We start from the raw sequence: 23,331 nt of genomic DNA on the forward strand, positions 1-23,331 counted from the left end.
TTCCTGTATAACAGTATAACCAGGGAGGCACCGGCAGAGAGCGCCCCGCAGAACTTCCTCCCGGACTGGGGCTGGGCTGCCTTTGCGAGAGACAATCCCCGGCGTCCTGGCTTCCTGTCGTCTCTGGGCCAGGCCCGCGCCTGAAGAGAGAAGATGCCACCCCCTCCCCTGCACTTCCCGGGATCCTGGGCCACACCCGGGATCCTGGCTGTCTCCACGGAGGAAGAGGCCGCGGGGCTGAGATGGTGGGACTGGCGATGGCGGGAGCCTCCCCGGAAGCTTCTCCTGGCCAGATTGCCCTCCCACCATCCCTCACTCCCACTTGATCCTTGCGAGGAAAGAGGGCCACCCTCCAATCCGTCCACAGGGTAAGCTCAGAACAACCTCCTAGAGGCCAGGAGTCCAGCCCCAGGGCCCTCCACCTTGGGGGTCTTCTGTTTGGGAATTAGCTGCCTCTCTGGACAAGCTGCCTTGCCCTGATCTGACCCTGCACTCACTCCACACATCACAAGCCACAGCCCCAGCAGACCCCCTGCCCTCAGGGGCCCCAAGGAACAGTTGTGCCTGTGGACCTGGCTGTGTGTGCCAAGAGCTGGCTGATTCAGGCCAGTGTTCTGGGAGGAAGAGAAGCCCGAACCCCAGGCCATGGCCCCTCTTGACTGCACCTCCTGGGGGCCCAGGGTTGGCTGGGAAGCTGAATCTGGCCACACTCGTTCTGGAACTCCCTTACCTCTGTATCTTTGCCCCTGCTAGGCGTTGCCCACCCGTGAGTCCACACTTCCTCTGAGAATCTCAGTGTGTCTGAGGCTTGGTGGCACCTTGGGACCCTCCAGGGTGGGCACACAGCAGAACTCAGCATTGGTCTTTGGTGCCCAACATGCTTAGAAAATAGTGACAGAAGGAATCTTCTCTCCCTACCTACCTTTTAGGTCTCTCCCCACCTGCAGCACAGCCAGGCAGCAGCTGGCAGTGGTGATGGTCTTTGCATGGGGTCACGCAGGTATGATGTGGCTCCTGTGCATCCGCTGGGGGTGAGAATGTCTGGATTTCATGGGTGACTCGCATAGGGTCAAGAATAAAAAAATACTTTCTGTTGAAATACGAATGGGAAAACCCACCTTAAAAAACGAGACCTTTTAATCAGGAATGTGGAATTGAAAATGCTCCCCAAGTCCCCTTTCCACAGTGTTTGGGCAGCCCTCACGGAGGTGCCGGGACGCTGGTGAGCCAGGGCCTGGTGAGTAAAGGCCCTGTCTGCCCCGAGACAGGGAGCATCTGGTGGTGGCCCCGCCTCCTGCAGCAGAGGGGTGGGGGGAGGGCCAGGGGCCATCACGGGGACTTCCTGGGCTTTCTCTGGGAGGCCGGTGCTCTGGTCACATCTGAGGGTCTTCCTGACAAGGGGACACAGCTGTGACACGGTGAGTATCCTGGGCTGATAGCAAACCCAGCTGGGATGGCTGAGCCACACTCACCCCCGGCCTTCAGAGCAGGGTCAGCAGAGGGGCACCAGGCGAAAACGTTCTCTTCCTGGTACTTGCGTCAGCGAGCACAGTGGGGGCAGCCCTTCTTCACCACAGCCTGGCAGCTCTGGTGGAAGATGGCCTTGTACTCGGCACACCTGGGGAGAGAGCAGCACACCTGCTGGTGCCGGCTGGGCTGGAGGTTGACCTGTGGCCACACTGGCCAGCGCTTTTGACCAGAACCCATGATACGGCTGCGACATACTGTGTAACCCATGCACGCACGCCGTGCCTCTCCATCCCGGAACAGGAGATTCTTGAAACAGTGCTTACCCATACTTCACACAATGCACCCTGATATTCTGTGTCCTATTGCATTTTTTATAAATGCTGCTTGAGATTCATTAAAGATTTCTTACCTATATTTTAAAAACCATTTACTTATTTATTTATTTATTTTTGAGACAGAGCCTTGCTCTGTTGCCCAGGCTGGTGTGAGGCTCACTGCAACCTCTGCCTCCCAGATTCAAGTGATTCTCCTGCCTCAGCCTCCCAAGTAGCTGGGATAACAGGTGCCCACCACCACACCCAGCTTACTTTTGTGTTTTTAGTGGAGACAGGGTTTCACCATGTTGGCCAGGCTGGTCTCAAACTCCTGACCTCAAGTGATCCACCCGCCTTGGCCTCCCAGAGTGCTGGGATTATAAGCATGAGCCACCGCACCTGGCCAAGACTGTGTAATTTTTAAAACTCACCCCCAGGCCCATTCAGGGCTGAATCCCGGCCAGTGGACACTGACAGAAAAAGAACTAATGTTCCCAGTTCAGTTTTCCACGCCCACATGGGTTGCAGGAAGGTCTGGATGAATTTTTCCATTGAGAGGTTGCTGATAATGAGCAATAACTGGGAACAAGAGGGATCATTTCAGCAACAGAGGCAGTAGCAGTGGCAGTGGCAGCTACCACCCACCAGGTGCCCACTTTGTGCCTGGTCTCATGCCAACAGTGCAGGGCGGTAACTCATGCAACCCTCCTCAACCCATGCATACACTGAGGCTCCAGGAGGCTCCACTCAGACAGCCGGCAGCCACCTCTTCTTTAGGAACACAGATGGTTCCGTAGAGGCAGAGGAGTCCTGGGAGAACTTGTCTTGCCCCCTGAGCTGGTCCAGAGCCGGCCATGACTGCCCAGGGCATGGGCTGCCCCAACAACTGCACCGCCCTTTGGCACGGCACAAAGCGGATGTTCAATATGTTCCCGCCCATAGAGCGAGGCCTGCTGCCCTGCGTGCTTGCACCAGGCTGTGGGTGTGGTGAAGGGTGGGGCTGGGAGGCAGCTGGCTGAGTGTCCGGCATACCTGACTGTGGTGTCAAACTCAAAGGGGAAGATGATGTCATGGTGCTGGCAGATCTGGCAGATGAAGCTGCCCTGGGTGCACAGGTCGCAGTGGTAGATGTGCTGGGAGGCAAATTCGAACAGGGCCTTGAGGAATCCTTCAGACACCCCATCTGCGATCTGCGGAGGGCAAGTAGGAATCCTTCATACACCCCGTCTGCGATCTGCAGAGGGCTGGTAAACTGAGGCCCCAGGCCTTTCAAGCAGCTGCACCGAGGCACCATGGCACCCTGCCTGGAGAACTTCTACCCGCAGTTTCCACGTGGGCAAGAAAAGAAAACCGCCCTGAATCAGGCTGAGCAATGCCAGTGTCCAGCCCATGGGCACTGAGTTCACTGGGGGCTAATGGGATTTATAGATGAGACCCAAATCCACTGTACCCTCCCCTTGGGGAAAGGAGTATTCCAAGCTCTCTTCCCTGTGATCCTGGGGTTGCTGGAGTGCTTGTTTATTCCAGGGGTACTGGGGGTATCCGTCCCTGCCCAGGAAGCTGGGGCAGCAGGGCAACCCCCCCTGAGCTGCAGAAAAGCTACAGCCTGCCGTCTTCTTTAGTAAACTACAGACACCCCCCTCTTCCATCTTCCTTGCTGACTTCTCTGGGGATGAAGTCTCTCTAGAGGTCTGGGCGGGGGAAGCATGACACTCCCACCTGCTGGAGGTCAGCAACACTGAACCTATGTGGAGACTTCAAGAGATAATTCCTGTGGTTGAGCCTTCAAACAAAACACAAGCGATTCTTTAGAAAGGTTTCCAGGACCCAGGCCAGCCTGTGTTTGTTTACACTCCCCTGGCGCTGCTCACCAGGCAGACACCTCCCGCCTGGGCGGGGCAGGGGCTAGGAGTGTAATTGGGCCTGCCTGGGCTTGGGACCTGGTCTTCAAGGTAACTAACTAGCTGGTGGGACCTTGGGCACATTACTTAACCTCTCTGAGCCTTGGGTTCCCCTCTCTGGGAAATGGAGTTGTCTGGATTAACTTATTGAAAGCATTTGGCTTGGTGCAGAGCTCACAGTAAACGTAATTAATTAATCATGCGGAGGAGGATGGGTGCTGACACCTGGGACCAGGAACTGGGCTAAGAGCTTCATATGCACTCATTCATTTGATCCTCACAATAATCCTGTGAGGCTGGTACTATCACAACCCGAAGTTTGAGAAGAGGACACAGAGAGGTTAAATCACTTGCCTGAGGTCACACAGCTAGTAGGTGGGAGAGCTGGAGTTTGAACACAGGGGCCTGGCTCCAGAGCCTGCACCCCTGTCCACCTGGTGAATGCCTAGAGATGCAGGCTGTTGTCATTATTGCCACCATTACATACCAGGGACAGTGCTGGGGACAGCAATGCACAGGATATGGCCTCTGCCCTCCTGTGGCCCCTCTTTTGGCCGAGGGACAGACATTCAAGTGTCTGGTTTCAGTGCTACATGAGAGCAACTGAGACGTGTCCTAAGTACAGCAGATCCCATTTCAGAGGTGGCGGGGGGAGCAGAGGACAAGGGCTCAGCCGCCAACGCAGCTCTAGTTTCCACTACACCAACGGGAGGGATCCAGTGGGCCCCATCCTGAGAGATGGAGAGGAAACACCTGCAGAAAGTCCCCGGTACAAAACCTGCCTGGCCTGGCTGTGTGTGTTTACATGGGTACTGACGGTGGGAGGTTATTCCAAGTCAGAGCATGCTTGGGAACCTGCCCCAGGATGCCCCAGACATCTGGGGACAGGATGGTGCCAGCCCTGGGTCTGGGCCTCCCGGGTGCAAGCTGTGGAGCATCTGGAATGGGGACTTGGCCTTGTCCCAGCTAGTGGCCTCAGCTGTGGTCCAGGGGAGCCCAATCCGGGGTGGAGAGGGTGGGTCTCACCAAGCAGCCACACAGGCCAAGATGCCAACTGGCCCCTCAGTTTACCATGCTGGTGTCCCCAGTGAACTTCCTGCACTCTAGGAAGGGAAGCTGCCATTTGTCACCAAGAAAACATGGGACACAGTGGGCTGGGGGGACACAGGTTGGCCCTGAGCTGGCAGGAGGGTGGGCTGATCTGGATGGAGAATTAGCTTTGCCATCTGTCCTCTGACCACAGTCGTGGAAGCCCTGGGAGCCCCTGTGCCCTGGGCCTGTCACCCTCTCAGCAAGGACTTGCAAGTGGCTTCTCTGCAGTGCTCAGTCAAGGCCAGAGGGGAGAGGGCACTGACCCAGGGGTGAGAGGCCACTTCCCCTCCTGGCCTCCAGGAGAGAAACTCTCATGCACCGGGGCACAGCCAGCCCTACTTGGGGCCTCAGTTTCTCCGCCCACACAATGAGAAGAACCTCTTTGTCCTCTGGTGTGAGGCTGGCTACCTGGGAAAGAGACCAGAGGAATCTGGAGGGCTCTCTGGGAGAGAGGAAGATGAGGGGAGAGGTCAAATCTTAGCTCCTGGAACCGATGAAGTGATGGGGAAGGAAAGGGCCAGGCAAGGGCTGGAAGATCGGGGGGACATGGGTGGGGGGCCTGGGTGCCACCTGTCTCCTGAGCCCTGGCTCCTCCTCTGCCCACCCCTCCCTGGTTGTTGCGAGGGACACCAAGGTCTGGTGGGTGGACAGGGTGTGGGGCATTTCTGTGATGGCTTCCTCCCAAGGGCTGGAGAGGACACTCTCAGGGGCCTCTCTGGCCCTTGGAGACATGCCCCAGGTCTGCCGGAGAGAACCCGGCCAGGCAGCTGCCACTAGTGCAGGACAGCTCCTCCCTGACTTCCTGTCCCACATCCAAGACCTGCCCATGCCTCAGCCCTCCCTTTCTCTCAGCCTCCCCTCTGGCTGACTCGGTCCAGGCCCAGCTCCCTGGGTTAATTACTAACACCAGCCGCCACCCAGGGCTCTCCCCTTCACCAACTGCACTCCACTGGGGCCAGAATGGTCTTTTTGTCTGTTTTTGTTTTTGAGACAGAGTGAGACTCGGTCTCCCAGTCTGGAGTGCAGTGGTGTGATCTTGGCTCACTGCAACCTCCGCCTCCTGGGTTCAAGCAATTCTCCTGCCTCAGCCTCCCTAGTAGCTGGCATTACAGGCGCCCGCCACCACGCCCTGCTAATTTTTGTATTTTTAGTAGAGACGGGGTTTCGCCATGTTGGCCAGGGTGGTCTCACACTCCTGACCTCAGGTGATCCGCCCACCTTGGCCTCTGAAAGTGCTGGGATTACAGGCGTGAGCCACCGTGCCTGGTCTTTTCAGAGTGGTCTTTTCTAAGCTGCTGATCAGCAGTGACAGCCCCGTGCTCAGAACCCTTCAATGGTTCCCTAAGGGTGGCAGATCAAATCCAAAGGCCTCGAGGGCCCTCTGAGTTCTGTGCCCTGCACCCGAAACCCAGCTGCCCAGAGCCCCTTAGGGCCTCCGTGAGCTGTGCTCCTGCCCGCCTGCTGCTACTGGTCCTTTAGCCAGGAAAGCCAGGTTCTCCCCTGCCGTTTCTGCTCTTTCTTCATTTTTCTAAGCCCCAGTTCAATAGATACACGATGTCACTGGTGTTGTGGCAACACGTGTGTGTGGATGGAGTGAGGTGCAGAAGCAGGTGGTGGTGGGCTCTGACAAGGGCTGATTGAATGGTCTCCTTTATTCCCTTTCATAAATTTTCCTCGCTTGGAAGATTGACCTTTGTATAGAAGAAAAACATTTTAGAAGAAAAAAGGAAAAGATCTCTGCATGCCCTCAGCTCAGATGCCATCTCCTCTGGGAGCTCCTCTGGGCCCTGCCAAGGCTGGATCAGGTGCCCTCAGGGCACACACGATGCTGACCCAGGGCCATCTGTGGCCCCGACTCTGGGTCCCTCATGCAGCCCTCACCACTGCTCAGGAGGCCACAGGAATGGAGGAATCACTGGCCCATTTTATAGATGGGAAAGCTGGACCCAGAGAAGTAAAGCAACTTTCCTGACTCACAGTGGGTGAGGGCCTCCCACGCTCCTTCCCCTGCCCCATGCTGTTTCCATGGGACTTCCACAGGCATGGGAAGCAGGCTGAGTGCATAGCAGGAGTACAGCGCTGCTGCCCAGGGACAGAGCAGGAGGGCCAGGGAGAGAGAGACAGGGCTGCCCCTGGTGCCCACAGAGACAGGTCAGTAAAGCCGATGAACAAACTCTCTCAGCAGGGCGGGGATGGGTGAATGGGGCTGGGGTCCACAACCCACCCCACAGGCATCTGGTCTACACAGGTCTGCAGGCCTGTGCAGGTACCTGGCTCCTTGATCAAGGAGGGTGATGAGGACCCCCCTGACCCCAGAGATTTTACCACCTGGTTAGGTGGGCAGGAGGATAGTCTCTCTGGAGCCCTGGGTCATGGACTCTCAGAGGTAGGAAGTGAGTCAGCACTTGCCAGGAGGTGGAGACCCAGTCACCCGCGATGCTCAGGATGGGCAGAGCCTCCTGGGGCAAAGCCTTCTAAGGGTCTAGGGTCCCACATGGTGGTCCCCCGAGGGGTTTCTGTTCTTCCAGGCCCTGCAGAGGAGACCAAGGCTCAGCTGGCAGCTGTGGGGCCAGATTCTCCTCTTTGCCTAGGGGAGAGCCCCTGCAGCACCCCTTGAGAGCCCCTGGGGACCTGCTCGGGGCACACCCTGGCCCTGAGGAAGCCCAGCTCTGGGAGCACTGCAGCCAGGATGGAGGAGGCAGTCTTCAGAGAGGTGCTGTCTAGGCCAGCCCTGTGGGGAGGGAAGGCCAGACGGGGTAACCTGGAGGGGCTTGTGAACTGGTTCCCGCCCCCAGAAACCCAGCAGAGGTGGACTCGAAGCCCATTCTGGGCAGTAGGCACCGGCAGGCTTCTCCGCCTGAGGTCTGCCCTCCTTAGGGTGCTGGGAGAGCACAGCCCTGGGAAGACTGCGGCTTGGGCTGTGACCTCAGGACTGGGAAGCATTTATGACAGGCATGGAGAGGCCTAAGTCCCTGTTGAAGCCCAGCATCACATCCCATTCCTGAGCACCAAAGGCCCCAGGCCCTGGGTAAGAGAAGCTTCCTGAAGGGCATCCTGGGGCCTTGCCCTGATCACGTCTTCTTTGGAGAATTTCAGGAGGGAGGCTGGCATGGGCCAGACAACTGGCTGGGACAGGGAAGAGGTGGGAACATCTGGCCCTCGCCTGCCTCTCGCCGCACTCCCCGCTTCCCTCCTCACTGTAGCCAAAGTTCTCCCTGGGCTTTCCACTGACGGTTCATGGCCTGTGCGTGCCATTCCTTCTGTCTGGAACGCTCTTTCCCCCTTTGCTTCCCCTTTCTAATTCTTCATTTTTCAGGTCTCATCTTAGAAGCCACTTTCTCCAGGAAGTCCTTCCTGCTTTGTCCTCCTCTGATCTGGGCTGGATGTCAAGCCTCTGTGCTTCCAGGACGTCCTGCCTCTCACCCTCACCCCCAGAAGGAGTTGCTGGCTTTCCCACCTATCTCCCCCTCACGCTCACCCCTCCCCGGATGGAGTTGCTGGCTTTCCCACCTGCCTCCCCTTCTCACCCTCACCCCTCCCCGGATGGAGTTGCTGGCTTTACCACCTGCCTCCCCTTCTCACCCTCACCCCCAGATGGAGTTGCTGGCTTTCCCACCTGCCTCCCCTTCTCACCCTCACCCCTGGATGGAGTTGCTGGCTTTCCCACCTGTCTTCCCTGCCAGGCCAGAGGCTTCCCGCGGGTCAGCCCTGGCACTGCCCTGCTCAGTGCTGGAGCCCACATGCCTCGCCAGGTGTGCAGTGCCTAGTATGTTCTCAGTCCATGTTTTTGAGTGAACAAATAGATACATGAAAAAAAACCCAAATCACCCCCAAAAGATGTGATCATTTTCTAGGCCCAATGGGAAGATCTCTGCCCAGGTTTCCTCCACGTGGACGCCTTGCCCTGGGCACTGCCCCCGTGTGTGTGTGTGTGTGTGTGTGTGTGTGTGCACGACTGCCTGCATGTGTGTACATCTGTGTGCATGTGCATGTGTGTGCATGTCTGTGCATTTGTGTGTACATTTATGTGTGTGGGTGTGTGTGCGTGTGTGTGTTCATGTGCATGTGTGTGTGTTCATGTGCGTGTGTGTGTGTTCGTGTGCGTGTGTGTGTGTTCGTGTGCATGCATGTAGAGGGTGCTCACCTCTTGCTGAGCTCCTTCAGGGCGCCGCTCCAGCACAGGCCCAGGTAATCCCCCAGGAGCTTTAGCTGCTCCTGGCTCCTCCCGATGAGGTGCATCTGCTCCACATGCTCGTACAGAGATGCGTTCGCCATCTGCAGGTTGATGAGGGGCTGGGCCCGGATCTGCAGCAGAAACTTCAGGGCCTGCCTGCAGACCTGGGGGAACCACCAGGCACTGGGGATGGGAAGGAATGGCTGTTCAGTGAGCACTGCCCGGCCAGGTGCCACATGACCTGCTTACTTACCTGAGGGGCGATCTTCATTTTACAGATGGGGAAACTGAGGCTCAGGGAGATGAGGGGATTTGGCTAGGGTCACCCAGCTTGTAAATGGTACAGTCAAGCTCTGAACCCAGTTTATCTGACTCCCAAACCCACTCTCCCTCTAAGGGCAAGGGTCGCTGCCCCCTCCCCAACCATGCTGAGATGAGGGAGGGACTGCTCTGGTTAACACCCCCTCCCTCCAGGCCTCACAGATCAGGGTATCTGGGTTCAGGAACCCCTGGAGCTCTTTCCCCAGAGTTGTTTCCTGGCCATGCCCATCCTATTCCTAGAGCCGGAGTGCCACAGCAGACACATCTGAGCCCAGGGCTCCCTGTGACCTTCCTCCCTCTCCCACAGAGGCAGCCTTCCAAGTTTTCCACCCCCAACTACACAGTGGAGCTGAAGGGGGCCACTCTCTCCTGGGCCCCCAAAACAAATTCAGTAAGAAGAACATGCTGGAGGTGAGTGGCGGGGTTGGAGAGAAGGAGGGAAGGGGCTTAGTGATGCCAGCCAGCCCTCTGACAACTAGTGACCTGGAAATGACCTGGGGATTTTTGACCCTTAATTCTCTATGATCCAACACTGAGCGCAGCTTTTGGCTGTATGAATAGAGGTAGGAATCCAGAGCCAGAGAGGTGATATTGGTGCAGTTGCTGGCAGTGCTCTGGGACCCTTACTATAGGCAAGCCCCAAGTAGGAGGACCTGGGAAGAATCGGGGCCACCATTCTCAGGGCTCAAGGCCAATGCTGCACCCCCGCCCCAGGGGACCTGTCCTGTGTTTCTAGCATCACAGATTCTGCAGTTCCCCCACCAGGAGCTGAGTTAATAATAATCCTTGTCCTGGAGGGTGGTGAGGAGTAGGGCCTCTGGAAGAGGAAATTCTCATGCCTAGAATGGCAGCCCTCGTCCCAGCCTGAGAGAGACAGGAGGCTCCGTGTCCTTGGCTGCTTACTGTGACAGGCCTGGTTGGGAAACCTCTTTCTCCCCAGGTCCCTTTCCCTGCCCCTGAGCCAGAGCCCCATTTCCGACTGGACTGCATCCCCAGTGAATAAACCAGGGCAGTGGGCAAGACTACCAGGCTACTCCCGCAGGAAGGGAGAGAAGACCCAGGAAGGGTTCTCCCAATGCCACACGCTTCACTGTCCACGTGTTGTCTTGTTTTTAAACTACTCTTACCCTGACCTCACTCCCTAGAAGGTTTGAGGCAGATCACAACAGAAACACACGTGGTGAACTGGCAAATTCACTGAAAAGCCAGGACCACAAAAAAACAAGTTAGAGATGGGACTCAAGATGGAGAGAAATTAGGGGGCAGATGATGTACAGGTGCTAAGGTGGTGGTTGCCAAAGAAAATTTAGCTCTGACTTTCCTGCTAGGTAAGGTGAAAAGAGAGGGCCTATCAGGTGCATGTCTCTTTGTTGTTGAAGAAATAATAAAACCCACCCAGATGTTGAGGGAATCAAAGCTTTTTCCTAACCCTTCGCTCTTAAATTTCTTGTGTGTAGCTCCATGAACATGGGATCTAGAAGGACAAGTCAGGTACCCTGCAAAACAGCTCCAGGAAGGTTTAATTCAGGATCCGGGGCTGCTTCAGGTAGCATTATTATGATGAAGGCCAGCAGCATGACCTCGTGTCTCAGCTCAGAAAAAGCAATTCTGCAAGGAACCTGACTGTGTAGTTTCTTGATTATTCACCAAGCTCCATTCATTTCTAGAACCAGGATATCTACAAAGCAAAGTTGGAAAACTGGTCTCATCTCATGAGCTACTCTGATGAGTAGGTCTGGAGTCTTGTGGGGTTTTGTTTTTGTTTTTAATTTTTGTTTTTGTTTTTAGAGACAAGGGAGTTTGGGTTTCCTTTCTACCAGTAGGCATGGCTCAGTGGCAGACACCAACCACTGGCATCTGGGTTGTATTTCATAATTTGCAGGGTACTTGCAGAACCTTGTCTCATTTAAGCTTTGTAATAACCCCACAAAACAGCTGGTAGTAGCTGAATTTTACAGACACTGAAATGGAAGCTTGAAGAAATTAGGTGAAGGTCAGGGTGAGGCAGCTAGTGAGCAGCAGAGCCCGCCCTCTGGTCCCAAGGCCCAGGGACCCTTCTGTCTGCCCCTGGGGGAGTCAGGGCCTTTGCTTTTTGCCCAGGACACACCCATTGGCCGCTCCCACTGGCCCCCGCTGTGGAGACACCTCTACACTGTAAGAACTATCCAACCAAGGGGGCCGAAGACAGCCTTGCCCCATAGTCCTGGGGCATCAGAAACCGTGCAGACTGCCCTGCCCCCTGCTGGCTGCCCGTCCGCTCCCTACGGCCAGCCCTGACCCCGGCCCCTGTCCCCCAGCCACTTCGTTGCTCACCACAGCCCCTACTCTGCTGCTTCCATTCTGGGGCCCGAGTGGAGGGGTGGACCTAAAGGAGGCTGGCATTGCTGAGCCAGCAGCAGGGACACTAGACACAGGCAGCAAGGGGTAATGGGGCAGAACGCAGGCTCTGGAATCAGCCAACATGGCAAAACCCTATCTCTACTGGAAATACAATAATCAGCTGGGTGTGGTGGTGCATGTCTGTAATCCCAGCTCCTGTGGAGGCCGAGGCACTTGAGCCCAAGAGTCAGAGGTTGCGGTGAGCTGAGATCATACCACTGTACTCCAGCCTGGGTGACAGAGCAAGACTCTGTCCCCCAGAAAAAAAAAAAAAAAGGAAGCACTGGAGGACATTAAACAAATAGCAGATCCTCTAGCCTGGCCAACATAAAAATACAAAAATTAGCTGGGCGTGGTGGCGGGTGCTACTCGGGAGGCTGACACAGGAGAATCACTTGAACTCAGGAGGCTGAGGTTGCAGTGAGCCGAGATTGCGCCACTGCACTCCAGCCTGGGCGACAAAGGGAGACTCCATCTCAAAACAAACAAACAAACAAACAAACAAAACAAAACAAATAGCAGATCTGATCAAGCCCTTCAGAGCTGTTACATAAACCAACTACTGAGGGTAAAGACCTTTGGAAGGACCATTTAAAACACCTGGGGCTTCATCGGGTTGGATTTGCTCTGAGCTACAGGTGGAATCAAGAGTTCTTTACAATCATCACTTGCGTAGAGGAATTTTCAGGGAAATATTTTCCTATTTGACAGGTGAAACAGTATTTTTGTCCTCTGTAGGCAGTTTTGAGACAATATAGCACTTTTCCGGAAGTGCTTCCCTGAATGACTGCACACGATTATGATGACATTCTGGAATGAGGTTTTATAACACTTGTGGGAACACATTGCCCCTTTAGCAATGGAAAACAGGACTTCAGAGCTGCCTTCTGAAAGGCCTGGTCCCTGCAGATGGGACCCACCTGGGACCCTCCTGGTCACCCACCCATCTGCCTCTGGTGTACCACCCAGAAGCTCTTATGCCCCTGTGCGGGGGCTGCCTGGGGGCATTAGACCAAGTATGTGTGCCTTCCCCAGGAAGCAGGCAAACCAAGGAACCAGGCAAACCTAGATCTGAATACCAGCCACACCACTTCATCACTATGTGGCTGGACAGATTTCCTAACCTCTCTGAGCATCCATTTCTTCAGCTGTAAAATAATGATAGTTCTTACAGTGTGTTGTTGTAAAGATTAATTAGTAGGGGGAGTTCTGAGTGGTGGAAATATGAGTGGTGGTTATTCTTGACTTTGTTAATTTTTTAAAAAGTTAACAGATCCTTTCCACCACAGCAGCTCCCAAGTTACTAGGAGCTGACTCTGGCCATACCACTCACTCTCCACCCATCTCCCCAGGCTGCTTCTGGCAGATCGGCTTCTTCTTTGTAGGACCCAAGCTCTGTGCCTTCTCTGGCCTCTATTACTGTGACATCTGCCACCAAGACGATGCCTCACAGATTCTGGCCAGGATCATCCACAACTGGGACCTCACCAAGCACCTGGTAAGTCTCAAGCCCAGCCTGTCACAGCCACTCAGGGCTGCTGAGGGACAGATGGGTGTTCACTCCTCTTTGCTGCTGCTGTTCATCTGTTTAGAGGAGTTTGGCTCCTCTAAACAAGGGAAGCTGGGGTCACTGGTTCAGGCACTGTGACGTTGGGGAGCTAACCAAGAGAAAAGCTTGGCGCCTGTCCACAGCCCTGGGCAGAGCTCCGTTGGTGGCTGTCTTGGTCCCCAGGAGGGAGTCAGGATGGTTTCCTGCAGCTACAGACATAACTGCTTAAGGCACCAGTAGATAAATGATAGATAGATAGATAGATATACAGACAGACAGATAGGCAGGTGGATGGTGGATGAGTGGTTGGGTAGGTGGATGGTTACCTGGGTAGGTGGATGGGTAAATGGGTAGGTGGATGAGTGGATGGGTTGGTGGGTAGGTGGATCAGTAGGTAGATGGGTAGATAGGTGGGTGAATGGGTAGATGGCTAGATGGGTAGGTGGATGGGTAGGTAGATGGGTAGATGGGTGGGTGATTGTATAGATGGCTAGATGGGTAGGTGGATGGCTAGATGGGTGGGCGGTGTGTAGATGGGTGGGTGGATGGGTGAATAGGTAGGTGGATGGGTAGATAGGCTGGCCAGCAAGCTGGCTATACCTTGAAGCAGTCATCCTTAAAGACCATCAAGTAGGTGTATCCATCAATTAATGACAAGGAACCAAGAAGACAGTAAATGACAAAGCTAAACGCAGTAGCAAAGTTGATACAAGATGACATAGAGCTCAAAGAAGGAGCAGATTTTTAATAATATGTCTAAAGCAATAGTTTCATAAATGCAATTGTTAGCTTAGAGGAAGTAATAATGACACACATGGTGAATGGTACATGGTAGAATGCATAGCTTTCTATGATTCTATAGCAAGCTGCAGGAAGAGAAAAAAGAACGTGCACTGTGGTAGACTATAAAAAATTGCTTCAACAAAATTTTCAACTGAAATTGGTCTTCCAGACCTTTCTCCATCCCTTTATCCTGAGTGGGCTTCTATAAAATCCTCAACAAATAGAATATACAGAGAATGACAGTGTACGATTTCTGAGGATAAGTCATAAAAGTTAATACAGCTCACTGTCTCTATTGAAGCTTGTTGTGGAATTTAGTACCAGGTATAAGGAAGCCAATGCCATGTAGAAAGTCAGCACATAAGTCTTCCAACAAATAGCATCAGCTAACATCTAAGCCAATGGCTGGCATCAACTTCCAGATTTGTGAGTAAGCAATCTTTAGACAATTCTAGCAACCAGTCTTTGCAATACCCCCCCAATGACAATGATCAGAGCAAAATCAAAATAAAATTGCTGCTTTATGAAAGTAAATGTTGTCATTGTTTTAAGCCACTTGATTTAGGGTTAGTTTATTACAAATAAATAGATGACCAGTAAAAAATTTGAGTAGTGAAGATGTAAGAGCACTAAGGATTAAAAGTGCTGAAAGAACTGGAAGTGAACAGCAGAGGAAGAAAAGTTAATAAAGAAATGAGAGCTCCTGAGAATGTCAAAAACAGAGAGATTTGCATTTCGGCTGAGGATAAGAAGAATGTAGATCAAAGGCATAGAGAAAAAAAATGTGCTTGAAATATAAACTAAACTCCCAGAGCTTCAGCTATTGATAAAATTCAGACTTTTTCACAAGTTCAAGAGATCAAGACCATCCTGGCTAACATGGTGAAACCCCATCTCTACTAAAAATACAAAAATTAGCTGGGCGTGGTGATGGTGCCTGTAGTCCCAGCTACTCTGAAGGCTGAGGCCGGAAAATCGCTTTAACCTGGGAGGTGGAGGCTACAGTGAGCCAAGATTGTGCCATTGCACTCCAGCCTAGCGACAGAGTGAGACTCCGTCTCAAAAAAAAAAAAAAAAAAAGTCAGATTTTTTCAGACAGAAGTGTTTTATCAGCATTCAAAATAAATTTACTGAGAAAATCACAGTGTCTCTTTTGGGAAAAGTAACCATTTCCTAGTCCAACTGTCTACCTAAGAGAAGAGTCTGAAATATATATAGCACTTAACTGTTATTGTATTTCTTTTCTCATAGTTAAAATCACTGAATACCATCTTTGCATGAAAACATTGTGCAGAGTTCAAAACACTAAAAATACACAAGTAGTTCTTGGTTTTTGGTCATAAAAACAAACTATATTAGATGAGATAAAAGAGCTACTGCTTTTCATTTATTCAATAATAGTTATATTGAATCTTTCTGCCATTGATCTTTACATATACGCAGTGGAACAATGAGTTTATTAATCATATTTCAAAATTTTAAAAGAAACTGAAAATTCAAAATTATAGAGCTAAATTTACACATAATGCTATACTAACAAAATTCTGTGTGGTCAAGGATATTTATTTGAAAATAATTTTATAGTTAGTTAATGATAAGTAGCCAGATAATTACTTCTCTATGAAGAAATGCTGAAAAGGATGAGAAGGCACTATTTTAAAATGAACATCTGAGATTTAATCAGAAAACCATTGGTCAATAACTGTTTTAAAACCACTGAAATAAAAATCATCTGACATATGTTGTTTACCTTAAGTATATACTCATTTTGTAAATTTTTGTACACACACACACACACACAAGCACTTTTCCCAGCTTTCTCTTCATAGAGTAATTTAATTTATTCCATTTTAAAAATCTTAGACTCAGAAAATAATAAATAATTAAGGAATATTATAGAACCGATTATATGATTTCAGTAAGCTAAAAATGATGTTCGCTGTGTATTTCTCACTATATCAATGAGATTCTTTATTATACAAGTATAACAGCTCTTAAGAGCAATTAGTTAAGTAAAATTTTGTCAGAAGATATGAGGATTACTCTCTTATTTAAAAAAAGTAACTTGCCAACAAACAGGCATGACTGAATTAGAGAAGCTTCAGTTTTTTGCAACCCTGCTCCTGAAGTGAAACTTGGATCCTAAACACCAAATGGTGGGTTCATCTGCCGTGATATATGACATTTGTTTTATCAAACAGCATAAACTCTGTTAAAGATGTTCCTTAAAAGGTCTAACTTCATGTATACCCTGCCATCAGAGTTGATCTACCATAGATAGACTAACAACTACCAACCAAATAAAATCTAATGCATAAAGGACAGAAAAATAAATTACATTTTTCCGCAAATTTACAAAATCAATTGCTCATTAAGATGTTTATGGCTGGATGCAGTGGCTCACGCCTGTAATCCCAACACTTTGGGAGGCCGAGGTGGGCAGATCATGAGGTCAGGAGTTCAAGACCATCTTGGCTAACACGGTGAAATCCCGTCTCTACTAAAAATACAAAAAATTAGCTGGGCATGGTGGCGGGTGCCTGTAGTCCCAGCTACTCTGGAGGTTGAAGCAGGAGAATCGCTTGAACCCAGGAGGCGAAGGTTGCAGTGAGCCAAGATTGTGCCACTGCACTCCAGCCTGGGCAAGAGAGTGAGACTCTGTCTCAAAAAACAAACAAACAAACAAAAAAAGAGTGTACAATACTCAAATATAACTCTGTGATTTCAGACTACAAAATTGTGTAATACCTATTTTCAAGTATGTCTGTCAGAAGAGAATGATAATACTTTGAACTTCTTTTAAGATTAAGAACATCCCCACATCTCATACTCTCCTCATTATCAAACATTTATTCAATACCTTATATGTGTTGTAAAATAGGGCTGTAAAGTTGAGTCAATCACAGGCTTTGCTGTCAAGAACTTTGCAAAACAGTAGGAGTTAAGGAAGCGGATTTTTGCAAAAGTGAAGGAAAAGAAGAGAGACTTTATTCTAGAGAAGATATAATATATGAGTGACAGCAGAGAAAATATGAATGTATACGGCCTATTGATAATACAATCACTAAGACTAGTTGATTACAGCAAATGGTTAAGAAAATATTGAAAAATGCTTATAAAAGTAGATAGACATTAATTACATAAACACCTGAATGCCATAAAAACGATACTGGATTTGACTGTGTTCACAAAATGGTGGAAATAAATTTCAATGAGAAGTTGTTATGCCAAACAATAGCAAAAGTAGCCAAAGCTAAAATTAATTAAATGCTTACCAAGCATTTTACATGAATTGGTTCATTTCATCTTAAGAAAAACATGAAAAATGCTACTCAATTCTCTTTCCCCTTAAATTCACCCTCTTGACGGTGCTCCATTTACTGGTTTCCTCATTTATATTAGTGAATTTCATTTTTAAACAATTACCAAATTATAGTGAAGTCAGGACCACTTTACAAGAAATTGATCTTTATGCCTAATTATACATAATTGATTTTGGTTAAATGTCCCAAATTACTGTTTCTACTTGAAAGGGCCCTGTTTAGAATCACTAAAGAGTTGCTTGTTTCACTGAAAACACAGAAAAGTTCTGAAAATTAAACAGAAAGCGAGAGAAAGCCACACTGACATTTGCTGTTCTGTGTTGGTGGTGTAGCTTTTTTTCAGATGAACTCTCTCACTGAAAACTACAAACGTTCTGTATAAAAACACAGAAATCTGCACAAAGTCCTTTAAGAACGAACAAAACCTGGCAGAAATTGAATGCATGAGTAAACTCAAAAACTTATCCAAAGAAATTATCTAATCTGAAGAATAGTGAGAGGACCACAAATGGTTGAACTAAAATGAATAGAGCCTCAGTGACCAGTAGGAGAATTCTGAGTCTACCATACGTGTAACTGTAGAAGGAAAGGAAAGATGTATTTTGGCAAATAACTCCTTGGCAAATATTTGGCAAATATCAAAAGAGGCTGAATTAAAATTCTGGTAGAATTTTTAAAATAAATTGACGAGTGAATTCTAAGATTTATATGTATATGCAAAGGATCTAGAATAGTCAGAACAATTTTGATAAAGACTAAGAAACTGGAGGATTTGTTTTATAGAACCTCAAGTTTTAATATAAATATACACTATCAAGAGACACTAATATTGGCTAAGGAAAGAAAAACAGACCAAAGGCATAGAATAGAGATTACAGAACTAGACATATACACATATGTGTTTAATTTATTTTTGATAAGATGGGTAAAAGAAAGAGTTGCCACATGGTGGTGAACTGTATTTACATATATTAAAAAAAATAAACCAACCTTCCATGAAATGTAAAAATTAACTGAGTGGATAATAAACCTAAACAGAGGGCTAAATAACTGTATGTCTTCTAGAAAATTACTTGTGACTTTGGAACATGCAAATGTTTCTTAAAGAAGGCGCAACACCTACAAAATGTGTTTTAAAATGATAAATGGATTTTATTAACATTGAAAACTGTTGCTTATCAAAATACATGAAAAAAAATAAAAAGGTGGCCGGGCACAGTGGCTCACACCTGTAATCCCAGCACTTTGGGAGGCTGAGGCGGGCAGATCATGAGGTCAGGAGATCGAGACCATCCTGGCCAACATGGTGAAACCCCGTCTCTACTAAAAATACAAAAAATTAGCTGGGCGTGGTGGCAGGTGCCTGTAGTCCCAGCTACTCGGGAGGCCGAGGCAGGAGAATTGCTTGAACCTGGGAGGTGGAGGTCGCAGTGAGCCAAGATTGTGCCACCACACTCCAGCCTGGCGACAGAGTGAGACTCTGTCTCTAAATAAATAAATAAATATCAAAAAAATAAAAAACCAGAGACAGAAAAAAAATTTATTTGTACTATATGCATACCTGACAAGTGACTTCTATCCAGGACATACACAGTTTTTCTACAAATCATTAATAAAAAGACAACTTAAAAATGGCAAAGTGAGTGAGCCATATTGGCTTTCAAGGGCTACAGGATATTACGAGCCTTATATAAATATACACAGATACTACCACATTATTAAATATGTCATTGACATTTTCATGAATAAGCCAGAAAAACAACATATTATATTAGTTTAAGATCAAAATCATTGGAGTCAAATAATTCTAAATTATGATTATATTTCTGCCATTTCCTCAAAAGGTAAAATAGAGATGAGTTTAATTATTTTATTTAGGGCCGGGCGCGGTGGCTCAAGCCTGTAATCCCAGCACTTTGGGAGGCCGAGGCGGGCGGATCACGAGGTCAGGAGATCGAGACCATCCTGGCTAACACGGTGAAACCCCGTCTCTACTAAAAATACAAAAAATTAGCCGGGTGTGTTGGCGGGCGCCTGTAGTCCCAGCTACTCGGGAGGCTGAGGCAGGAGAATGGCGTGAACCCCGGGAGGCGGAGCTTGCAGTGAGCCGAGATTGCGCCACTGCACTCCAGCCTGGGGGACAGAGCAAGACTCCGTCTCAAAAAAAAAAAAAAAATTATTTTATTTACTACTTCATGGACTTTCTGATAAAAAGAAAGGTGCATATTAAATAGTAGTTAAAAATAACCAAAGGACATGAAATTAGTATATCAAAGGGATAGCTGCACCCCCATATTTATTATAGCATTATTCCTAATAGTCAAGATAGCGAATCAACCTACATGTCCATCAAGAGATGCCTGGATAAAGAAAATGTGGTCTATATACACAATGGAATACTATTCAGTCATAAAAAGAATGAAATCCTGTCATTTCTGGCAACATGGATAAACCTGTAGGATATTATATTAAGTGAAATAGGTCAGGCACAGAAAGATGAATACTGTATGTTCTCACTCATATGTGAGACTTAAGTAAAATTTAAGCTCATGGAAGTAGGGAATAGAATTGTGAGTATTAGATGCTGGGAAGGGTAGGGAAAAGGAGGATGGGGACAGTTTGGTTAACGGATACAAAATTATAGCTAGATGGAATGATTTATGGTGTTCTCTAACACTGTAAGGTGAATATGGTTAACTGTAATTTATTATATATTTTCAAAAAGCTAGAAGAGAGGATTCTGAATGTTCACAACACAAAGAAATGATAAATGTTTAAAGTGATGAATATGTTAATTACTCTGATTTGATCCTTACATATTGTATAAATATATCAAAATATCACTCTATATCCTATAAATATAATTATTGTCAACTAAAAAAAGGAAAAAATAAGTATTCTATACATTGAACAACAATAAAAAGACATTCACATCGGCATATACATATATCTGTTTAATAACTTTAGCTAAATTATATGCTTTATTGAGCATTCAAATCTTTTCATTTTATAATCAATTTATACTCTCATTTCTCAATATAAGCAATAAAAAGTTTCATTAGCATCCTGAGATCTCATAATTATCAATAATTACTATTTATTAAGTTCACAGTATACACTACGTTGTTGATAGACGCAGAAACTATTTTGAGACAATTTATAGTAGGGTGGAGAACACTTGGAAATAATGTTTTGCCAATAAATCTATGGAGGATTCATCACAATGGAAGAAATTAATTGGAAGGTTCAGAGGAACATTCAGTTCTTTATCTGGATGGAGTATGGTAGCAAAGGAAATTGTTCATATTAGTAACTGATACAGACCCTTTGCTTTTTTTTTGAGACGGAGTCTCACTCTGTCACCCAAGCTGGAGTGCAGTGGCGCGATCTTGGCTCATTGCAAGCTCTGCCTCCCGGGTTCATGCCATTCTCCTGCCTCAGCCTCCCGAGTAGCTGGGACTATAGGTGCCCACCACCACGCCCGGCTAATTTTTTTGCATTTTTAGTAGAGACGGGGTTTCACCATGTTAGCCAGGATGGTCTCGATCTCCTGACCTCGTGATCCACCCGTCTCGGCCTCCCAAAGTGTTGGGATTACAGGCGTGAGCCACCACACCCGACCCAGAGCCTTTGCTTTTAAATGTTATGTTATTGTGGATTATGCTGTGCTTGGAAATAAAAGTCACCATCCATGCTAATAATTATCATAGTGACTAGAGAATCAAGAAGAAAAATACTACAAAATAAAGTTTGACAATGTAAAAGTAATAACAACCCAGAGTAAACTTATATGAACTCCTACCTATTCAATGCCTTAAAAACTATTTACATTATTAAATATGTTAAACATTTGCCATAAATTATCATTCCAAATTTTATAAATACTAAGCCTTAACATTGACTACACACGTGTGCTTATCAGCTCATGTAACTCACATTATTTTTTAAAATTCCACTTATAAGAGCGAGGGCTAGTTCAATTCTCTACATGGCAGGGGGTTAGAGATAGGGTTAAACTGACAGATTAATTTTCCAACTTCTATCAGAATTGAGTCTCAAAATAGGATTAAGGTTCAATTATTAAACATGAAGAAAGTTATATCTGATTTAGCTCCTGCCTGCTTTTCTTTCCATGAACCAAATTCTATTCGTAATAAATTCTACCCACTGGTGAGGATTATGCAAATGGAGAAATATGTACTTTACATTGGAAAATAATCTGTCTACCCTCTGATTTAAACTGCTAACTATTCTAAATGTCTTACACTATTCTCTACTAGTCAGATTGGATCTCTTGTTATCTGTGCAAAATGGTAACTGAAGTTACTGAACTGTAAACATTTTTTATTAATTGAATGCCATTGCAAAACCTTTTTAACATCACTCATCTTGGGTTCAAATATCCCAGCATCCTTACAAATAAACTTTCCTATCTTGAAACTAAATTTGTTTTTGGTAGCTTTAATTTAGTCTTAAACTAAAAACAAAGAGTTTTATTTTCTGACAATCACCTGTTTCCTACATCACATTCATATTTGAAAATGTGTCATGAACTAATAATGTATAGCATAGTAATTTTAACATTTCCTTGCATTGATCAAAAATATACCTTTAAAAATTTAGTAATAAATCTTATACACTTACAATAAATCACTTTCTAATGGATGCATAAATCTCATATAATGTTTTCAAATTTGGGATTACAATGAAGAATAAATTTTCATGTGGTTTTAGATTAGATTTTAATTCTTAATTTTACTTTTATATTGTTTGAAATTGAAGTTTGACCTCATGGCTAATTATTCTTAGATATACTCTATTTCTGATTTTTCAGAGATATCTGAAAAATCAAGAATTTGTTTTTCTAAGGGCTCTTTAGTTTTGAAATAGGATTGTCATACTCTACGCCATAATTATTTGCAGTCTTAATGTAAATTTGTATTAGAAGTGGGTTATTAAACTGCTTTAGGTATGACGAATATAGTATTCCAAATGATATGAATTCCAAAATTCTGTTTGGAATGAAATTAAAAAGCAATGAGAACTTGACATAAAGGCTAGTTTTATAATAATCAGTTGATAAGGCATTAGAAATATTAATTTTCTTTTTTTTTCTTTTTTTTTTTTTTTTGAGACGGAGTCTTGCTCTGTCACCCAGGCTGGAGTGCAGTGGGGCGATCTCGGCTCACCGCGAGCTCTGCCTCCCAGATTCACACCATTCTCCTGCCTCAGCCTCCCGAGTAGCTGGGACTACGGCGCCCACCACCACAGCCGGCTAATCTTTTGTATTTTTAGTAGAGATAGGGTTTCACCGTGTTAGCCAGGATGGTCTCAATCTCCTGACCTCGTGATCTGCCTGCCTCGGTCTCCCAAAGTGCTGGCATTACAGGCGTGAGCCACCACGCCCAGCCGAAATATTAATTTTCTGTACTTTTACTATGACTCATTGGAACATAATCTCAATTATGAATCCAGATTCATATATAAAATAATATATATTAATATGCACAGTTGATCATTGTGGAAAATATACATATATTAATTTCTGAAGAGTTTTTTGAAGAAACCAATAATAAAATATTAGAAAATATGTATGAAATAACCAGATAGATGATGTATTAGAAGGCAAGGAGGAGCAAGTCACATCTTACATGGATGGCAGCAGGCAAAGACAGAGAGCTTGTGCAGAGGAACTCCTTTTTTTAAAACCATCAGACCTCGTAGACTTATTCACTGTCATGAGAACAGCACAGGAAAGACTTGCCCCCATGATTCAGTTACCTCCTACCAGGTCCCTCCCACAACGTGTGGGAATTCCAGGTGAGACCTGGGTGGGGACACAGTCAAGCCATATCAGACGGATATAGAAATATTTTATACATCTTTTAAATGTGATGCTTCCTGTACACTTTTGGCACAGGCTGCAGGTCTCAAAATAATGCAAAAAATACCCCTATTATAGTTACTGAACCTTCATAGGGTAATCATTCTAGTTTTCTCAGGATAGCACTAGTTTATGCTCATG

This window comes from Nomascus leucogenys, chromosome 19 (assembly GCF_006542625.1).
Source record: "Nomascus leucogenys isolate Asia chromosome 19, Asia_NLE_v1, whole genome shotgun sequence".
In the NCBI taxonomy this organism is placed as follows: domain Eukaryota; kingdom Metazoa; phylum Chordata; class Mammalia; order Primates; family Hylobatidae; genus Nomascus; species Nomascus leucogenys.